This window comes from Asparagus officinalis, chromosome 5 (assembly GCF_001876935.1).
Source record: "Asparagus officinalis chromosome 5, Aspof.V1, whole genome shotgun sequence".
Taxonomy (NCBI): Eukaryota; Viridiplantae; Streptophyta; class Magnoliopsida; order Asparagales; family Asparagaceae; genus Asparagus; species Asparagus officinalis.
Genome location: NC_033798.1, coordinates 68,382,074 through 68,389,788, shown reverse-complemented (window position 1 = coordinate 68,389,788; position 7,715 = coordinate 68,382,074).

Genomic DNA, 7,715 nt, shown 5'->3' with positions numbered 1-7,715 from the left:
GAACTGCCAGACTCACCTGGGTTCTGGGCAGCCGCAATATCACGTATAGGGATGGGCCTTCCCATTTCCTGCAATGTGAGAGGAAGGAGTACATCACTCCAAGCCTATCAGGTAGCGATTCACAGAATGAGTGACCAGTCAAATCCACACAGTCGTCAAACTCGCCTGCATGCCAGACTCGCTTGTACGAGTCAAGCTGATCCAAATCACTGGGATTTGCCTACGGTTCAAGCAACCAGCCGGGTGATCAATAAGCTCGCCAGACATGCCAGAGTATTATGCGGCTGTAGTATCACATACATTGATGGGTCTTCCCATTTCTCGCAACGTTGTAGGCGTCTAAAATTGCCTACAGGCCCTCACACGCAGCTCGAGGCACAGAGAAGATGATGAATCTCACTATCTGAGTCACAGAAGTTTAATTGACATTGATAAGTGCATGAAGTGGGTCAACGAACCAGAGAAGCAACGAAACTTCGGAATAACGAAAACACGAACTGATCGGGAGCTCTACGTCACTTGTGAAAGACGAAACACCCCCATGTCTCATCCACTCCATAGATGATTCAATCATGGAAGCTTGTAGATCTTCTCGACGGCTTTCTGATGCATCTTGAATCACATGATTCCGAGTTCGGATGACGAAGATACGGCTGAAACAGACAAGATGCGCAAAACTACGTTCTAGGCCCCGGCGAGACACCTAGAGGTGTCTCGGCCTTGGTCGAGACACCCACAGGTGTCTTGGCCAGGCCGAGACACCTCTTGGTGTCTCGTCCAGGCCGAGACACCCAACGGTGTCTCAACTTGGCCGAGACACCACATGGTGTCTCAGACAAGTCGAGACACCCCTGACCCCTCTTGGTGTCTCGGCTTGGCTGAGACACCCACGATTGTCTCGGCCAGGCCGAGACACCCACGGGTGTCCGCAGATCCGAAAATTAGATTTTGGCAGTTTAAAACCTTTTTCCGACCGTTAACCGCCTGGATTTGTTTCAACTGATCTGATATCATCCATGAACGTGGTTAAGTGGTTACAACTAAAGATAAGAACAAATCGATCGTTCTTATCCAAAAACAGGAGTCCCTAAGCCTATAAATACAGTGTCAGGGTCTTTATTTTTTCAGATATGGAATTCACGAGCGTCGGCGAAGCCCTGCTGAATTGAAGACTGAAGGAGCATAACTTTCAAAGAGGAGGAGGAGACTTCAGCGAATTCTTCAGCATAAAGAAGGAGAGTTTGATAGATTTGCAGCCCGGTTCTTTTCCTTGAGATTTTGGTGATCTCGAGAAGAGTGATTATCTCGCTGTTGCCGAGATAATCACTTTGGCTTCTTGATTCCTTCACGAATCGACAAAGCTCCGGATCTGATCTGATCGCTTCGTGGTCCACGGATATCAACATCCCCATCAAAGGCCAAGATCCCACGCAAGCAGCGGGTGATAAACACCCGTTACGCTTTTTGACGAGAGTTGTACTTTTTTTATTTTCATTGTGTAAAGGTCTTATTAAAAGACTAACTTTTGTTTTCATTGTAACGATTGAAGTTGTAATGAACACAACAATGAAATCCTCAACTTTCTCCCCAAACAAGCTGGCGACCACAGTGGGATCCAACAGTCTCATCACCGAGGCTGTCGTGCCGCAGCCGATGATCAAGATCATCGTGGCTGAAGAGGTCGAATACGAGTTCGACCAATAGAAGTTTGAGGAGTACGTCTCCTCCTCCTCCTCCAGATTCGTCTCTCCTCGCAAGTGTAGGATGGTCTCATTCGCTCGAAAGATCCGCTGGTTTTCAGATCTGAAGACTCAAGAAGGCGAATTCCCTGCTACCATTGCTGCAGCCGTACCTCACAACAATCCGCCGGCGTCCAATGAGACCAGATTTGCATATCTGAACTCCTCCGTGATCAAGGAGTTAACTGCTGAAGGCGTGCCAACTCTATCAAGGAGAGCACGTCAAAGGCAATGCCAACGCCTCAAGTACCAATCCGCCAAGGCTTTGGATCAGGTGGACGGACTCCATTTCCAAGCGGATCTGGAGTTCAAAAAGTGCCAAGTGGCTAAGCCATCTCCACAGCAAGCTTTGCGAACCTCCTCCCAACCACCTACTAACGAATGGGTTCATGTTAAGTGGAACCGTTCCACTCTTGAGAAGCGCATTCGGAAGCGTCGTGCACTTCTTGCGCATACGCAAATCCTTGTGCAAAAAGCATAAGAAATGCAAAAGGAAGAGGCAGTTAAGAGATCACCGAGATCCAAACAAATTTGGATGCCAAAGGCCAAATCAACACCTAAGGCCAAATCAAGCAACGTTGCTCCCCAGCCTTCGTCAACTTCGGATCCTGCTCCTATTGCTCCCACACCTTCGGTGAAGCCCAACGACAGCATGGATCTCTCCAAATTTGGAATTCCGTTGAAGGATCGCCTGGGTCCTTTACACGAAGATCAAGGCAAAATGCCTGTTAAGGAACGCTTGGGACCGTTGAAGGAACCCCGACCAACCATCCGGACTGGGGGTCGTACGTGACCTCCTAACAAGTTAATTCCCGTAGTTACCCGCGAAGGGGTGCCTGCACAAAACCAGGAGCCCGTTAAAATTTCACCCTCACACGGGTGTGATTCCAAACGTGTGACTCCTTCTAAAGCCAATAAAGCACTACCTATTCAGAAGAAGACGGGCTAAACAAACAATAGCGTTCCACTTGAGGAATCAAACCAACAGCCGATAGGTTACTTTGACCGTAACGTCGATGAGTTGTACTATCAGGTTGGGGGTACTAATAAATCTCGAAAGAGAAGTACCTGGGAAGCGGACTTTCACTGTCCGTGTACCAAACTTATCAGGGCAGTATTATCAGCGTGTAGCTACCCCAAGACCGCTCCACAGAGGGTCTCGGTATTTGAAAAGATCTCCACCAGAACGTCTAAGTCTAAGCCAAGGCGTTTCTATAGAAAAATATCAATTGCGTAAGATGACGAACTCCCGGAGGTCACCATCAATATGGTTGATAAAGGGAAGTCAACACGAAGTTTTAGTCCCCGTCATTTTTCGGACGTATCCTAACATATAACTCGGTTGCACGCGGGAACTACTACGCGTAGGGACTATCAGAGGATGAATAGCGGATTATCCTCAGATGATGAAGCATCAGATGTGAACTCTTCCATCGCTTCTGACAATACGGTGTCTAGCATAGGACGATCTTGTGAGGCGTTCATGATCAACACCGAACAAATGACCAAAATTATCGAGGACGCTTTGGCTAGGCAAAAAGAGAACTTTAAGTTAGAATTGGAAATTACCATGATACGGATGAAGGAAGAGCATGACCAACAAATTCGGGCTCTGTCCAATCAATTCGGTGAATCCAGCCATCACAACCTTGCTAACCAAACAGGTAGCGATTCAGATGTGGATGAACGTATCAATGCTGAGAACCCTCCTGTTGACCAAAACGCTGAGGGTGGCCCGCTGAAGACAACAATATTGGGGGTGGCCGCATTATTCCTCTCGGAAATTGTCCAAAATAGGATATAGACGAGGACGAAAAGATGAAGAATCTTAAGAGCAAAATCAACGCTCTGATGTCTGCTCGAGAGGTGAAGAAGACCAGGATTCCGTGTCCTTACCTAAGAGAGTGGGATTCAATCCCGTATCCGGCAAAGTTCAACCTGATCAACTTCACGCCGTTTGACGGGAAGGGCTCGCCCACTCAACATTTGATCTATTTCAAATCCCACTTGGATATGATTTCTGGCAATAAAGCCTTGATGGTTCGGTCATTCGTTGGCACCCTCCGCGGGCCCGCTTTCGATTGGTACCATTGTCTCAAGCCTGGAAACATCAACAACTGGGATGATATGGAGAGCTCATTCCTCGGCAACTTCTTTGATGACGATGCTGAGATATCCATCAGGACACTCTTCGAGGATAAACAGGAGGATGGGGAAACGGTCGACGACTTCGTCAAGCGCATCCGGAATAAGGCGATGAACTGCCAAGATTCGATCACAGAGGACTTCATCCTCTAAACATGCCACAGCAACCTCTCTTTGGACGTGTTAGAAGTTATGGGAGTAGCACCATCCAACACCTGGAAAGAGTTGAAAGTGTGCGGAGAGCAGGCCGAACGCTTCCTCCGAAAGAAGAAGGCCGAGAGGAGCCAACCGACGGCTAATCCTCCGAACTCGAACTTCGCCTCCCATGGTAAAGGCAAGGCACCTACAGTAGTTGTTGACGTTAATCATACGTCACAACAACAACCCCGAAGATAGCAAAAGACTTCGGATCTAAGAGTCCAAAAAGAGTACTCCTTCAAGGACGAAGATGTTCCAGCCATTTTTGAATCCCTCCTTGAGAACAACAAGATCAAGCTACCACCTATCGCAAATCAGGAGGAAGCTGATAATACTATGGATCTAAAGTACTGTGCGTACTATAGGAGGACCATTCATCCCACCAAGGCTTGCTTCGCTCTTAAGAATAGCATCCAAGCCTTGGTTGAAGCAGGCGTCATAACACTCAATTAAGTCAAATGAACACTCCGACAAGTATAAGAGTATAAACTGCTTCTTCCAACACTCCGAAGAGTATATGATTATACATTGCTTCTCAATCCTCCAACCGGTATATGAGGTTAAACTGCTCCCTGGTACTCCAATAGGTATATGAGTCTAAACTGTTTCCTACCTTCGACAGGATGTTCCTAGAGAATTTTATACATAATATTCTTAAGGATAACCCGGTCATCCAACTGAGTTTAATATTAGACCCAGTTTTGTAAAAAACTGGGGGTGGGTAATTCATATAACCGGAAGTTCCCGAAAGAATTCTACATAGTGTATTTTTTAGGGATAACCTGGTCACTACAAGAAGGTGATGAATAAGAAACTCCCACACAAACTCCTGCTACATCTGTGCACTCAACATTCTCATTGTTAGAGTCCGGACAAAGTGTTCAGAATTTTAATCTCCTGATCATTGACAACTATCAAACCCCTCCGTGTTATGTATTTGCCACTTAACACCAGGAACCCCCTTTGAGTGATTTGTACGAATCAACACTCCTACTGTAATTTGTACTCCCACTCTTACTATTCACTTGGTCAAACCTTCCTATAGTTAGGGCCACAACCAAAATCCCCTATCGATTCCTCTAATGAACGAGAGGTCCACGAATCGATCGATCAAATCTTCCTATAATTAGGACCATCTCAAACCTCCCACTCGGTCAAACCTTTCTACAGTTAGGGCCAAAACCAAAATCCCCTCTCGATTCCTTTCATGAATGAGAGGTCCACTTCCAAATCAAGTGATCAAACCTTCCTACAGTTAGGGTCACCTCAAACTCCCGCTTGGTCAAACCTTCCTACAGTTAGGACCATAATCACAATTCACTCTCGATAAATGAGAAATTTACCTTTAGTTCGGTAATAAAACCTTCCGACAGTTAGGATTATCCGAATCTTTTCTATTCTTGGAGTGGAGATCTCACTCTTAGTTTCACTCTTCAGATTCTCAAGGTGGAAATCCCACTTCGAGTCTTATTTGCAATTGGAAATAGAATATAAAATTCTTCTTTTCCAGTATCGGGTTTGTCTTTGCCCCAAGAGAAGACACCACCTTTTTTAACTCTCATAATCCGTGCTTAACACGCGCGGCGAATTTTAGCCAGAAGCTTAAGTAGGGATAAGTCAGCATCCAACACGCGTTGTCGGTTAGTCTTTAACCATAAAAAGGATAAAAGTCCACATATTCGATATTGTGGCAGGTTGTTATTAATAACACCATAATTCGTGCCTCACATGTACGGAGAATTTTATCCCGAATCCTAAGTAGGGATAAGTCAACGCCTAACACGCGTTGCCGATTTAGTCTTTTACCGATTGAAGAAGACACCAGAATACCAATCTGGGGTATTATATCCGGAAGCCTAAGTAGGGATAAGTCAGTGTCTAACACGCGTTGCCGATTAGTTCTTGACCGTAAAAAGGACAAAAGCCCACATATTCGGCATTGTGGCAGGTTGTTATTAACAACACCATAATTCATGCCTCACACGTACAAGGAATTTTATCTCAAATCCTAAGTAGGGATAAGTCAACGCCTAACACGCGTTGCCGGTTTAGTCTTTTACTGATTAAAGAAGACACCAGAATACCAATCTGGGGCATTTTATCCTAAAACCTAAGTAGGGATAAGTCGGTGTCTAACACGTGTTGCCGGTTAGTTCTTAACTGTAAAAAAGAACAAAAGCCCATATATTTGACATTATGGCAGGTTGTTATTAATAACACCGTAATTCGTACCTTACACGTGCGGGGAATTTTATCCCGAATCCTAAGTAGGGATAAGCCAATGCCTAACACGCGTTGCTGGTTTAGTCTTTTACCGATTGAAGAAGATACTAGAATCCAAATCTGGGGAATTTTATCCTGAAGCCTAAGTAGGGATAAGTCAGCGCCTAACACGCATTGCCGGTTAGTCCTTAACCGTAAAAAAGGACAAAAGCCCACATATTCGACATTATGGCAGGTTGTTATTAATAACACCATAATCCATGCCTTACACGCACGTGAAACTTTATCTCGACTCCTAAATAGAGATAAGTCTACGCCTGACACGCATTGCCGATTTAGTCTTTTGCCGAGTGAAAAAGACACCAGAATCCGAGTCTGGGGACTTTTATCCTGAATCCTAAGAAGGGATAAGTCAACACCTAACACGCGTTGCTGGGTAGTCTATTCCCATGAGAAAGACGAAGTCTACGTATTCAATATCGTAGCACTAAAAGAGTTAACTCTTTTAGCACAACGTTATATGCGGAACGGACTTAAACAATCCGCATGCAAGCCCGATTCAAACGTTAACTCTTTTAGCACAACGTTATATGCGGAACGGACTTAAACAATCCGCATGCAAGCCCGATTCAAACGGTAATCGATAAAAGCACATCAAATTTGTTGATGGCTGAGGATTTGCCAAAAATCCTGAGTCTGCATCTGATACATACGGCCGGGTAGTCTATTCCTGTGAGAAAGACGAAGTCTATATATTCAATATCGTAGCACTAAAAGAGTTAACTCTTTTGGCACAACGTCACATGCGGCTAGCCCGACTCAAACGGTAGTCGGTAAAGGCTCATCAAACCCATTGATGGCTGAGGGTTTGCCAAAAATCTTATGAATGTGAGAGTTATTGACGCATCAGCCCCATTAGTTGGTCTCGTGACTCGAGCATCCAACAACTTCGGGATAAGATCCATATCTGCAGACGAATCAGCTTTAACAGTTGGTCCTGCAGCCTTAACTATTAGAACCGCCATGCTCGAATACCTTAAGAGCTTAAACTGTGTATACTCCAGCAAACATACGAGTATAAACTGTGTCAATGCCGGGCGATCTGAAACCCTAGGTTAACGCCGGTCAACGCATAACCCTAGGTCAACACCAGTCAACGTGTTACATTAAAAAGTCAACGTCGGGCGATCCGAAAGCCTAGGTCAATGCGTAACCCTAGGGCAACGTCAGTCAACGCGTTGCAATAAAAAGTCAACGCCAGACGATCCAAAACCCTAGGTCAACACCGGTCAATGCATAACCCTAGGTCAACGCCAGTTAACGCGTTACAATGAAAGGTCAACGTGTAACCCTAGGTTAACGCCACTCAATGCGTTGCGACGAAAAGTCAACGATCGGGCGATCCGAAAC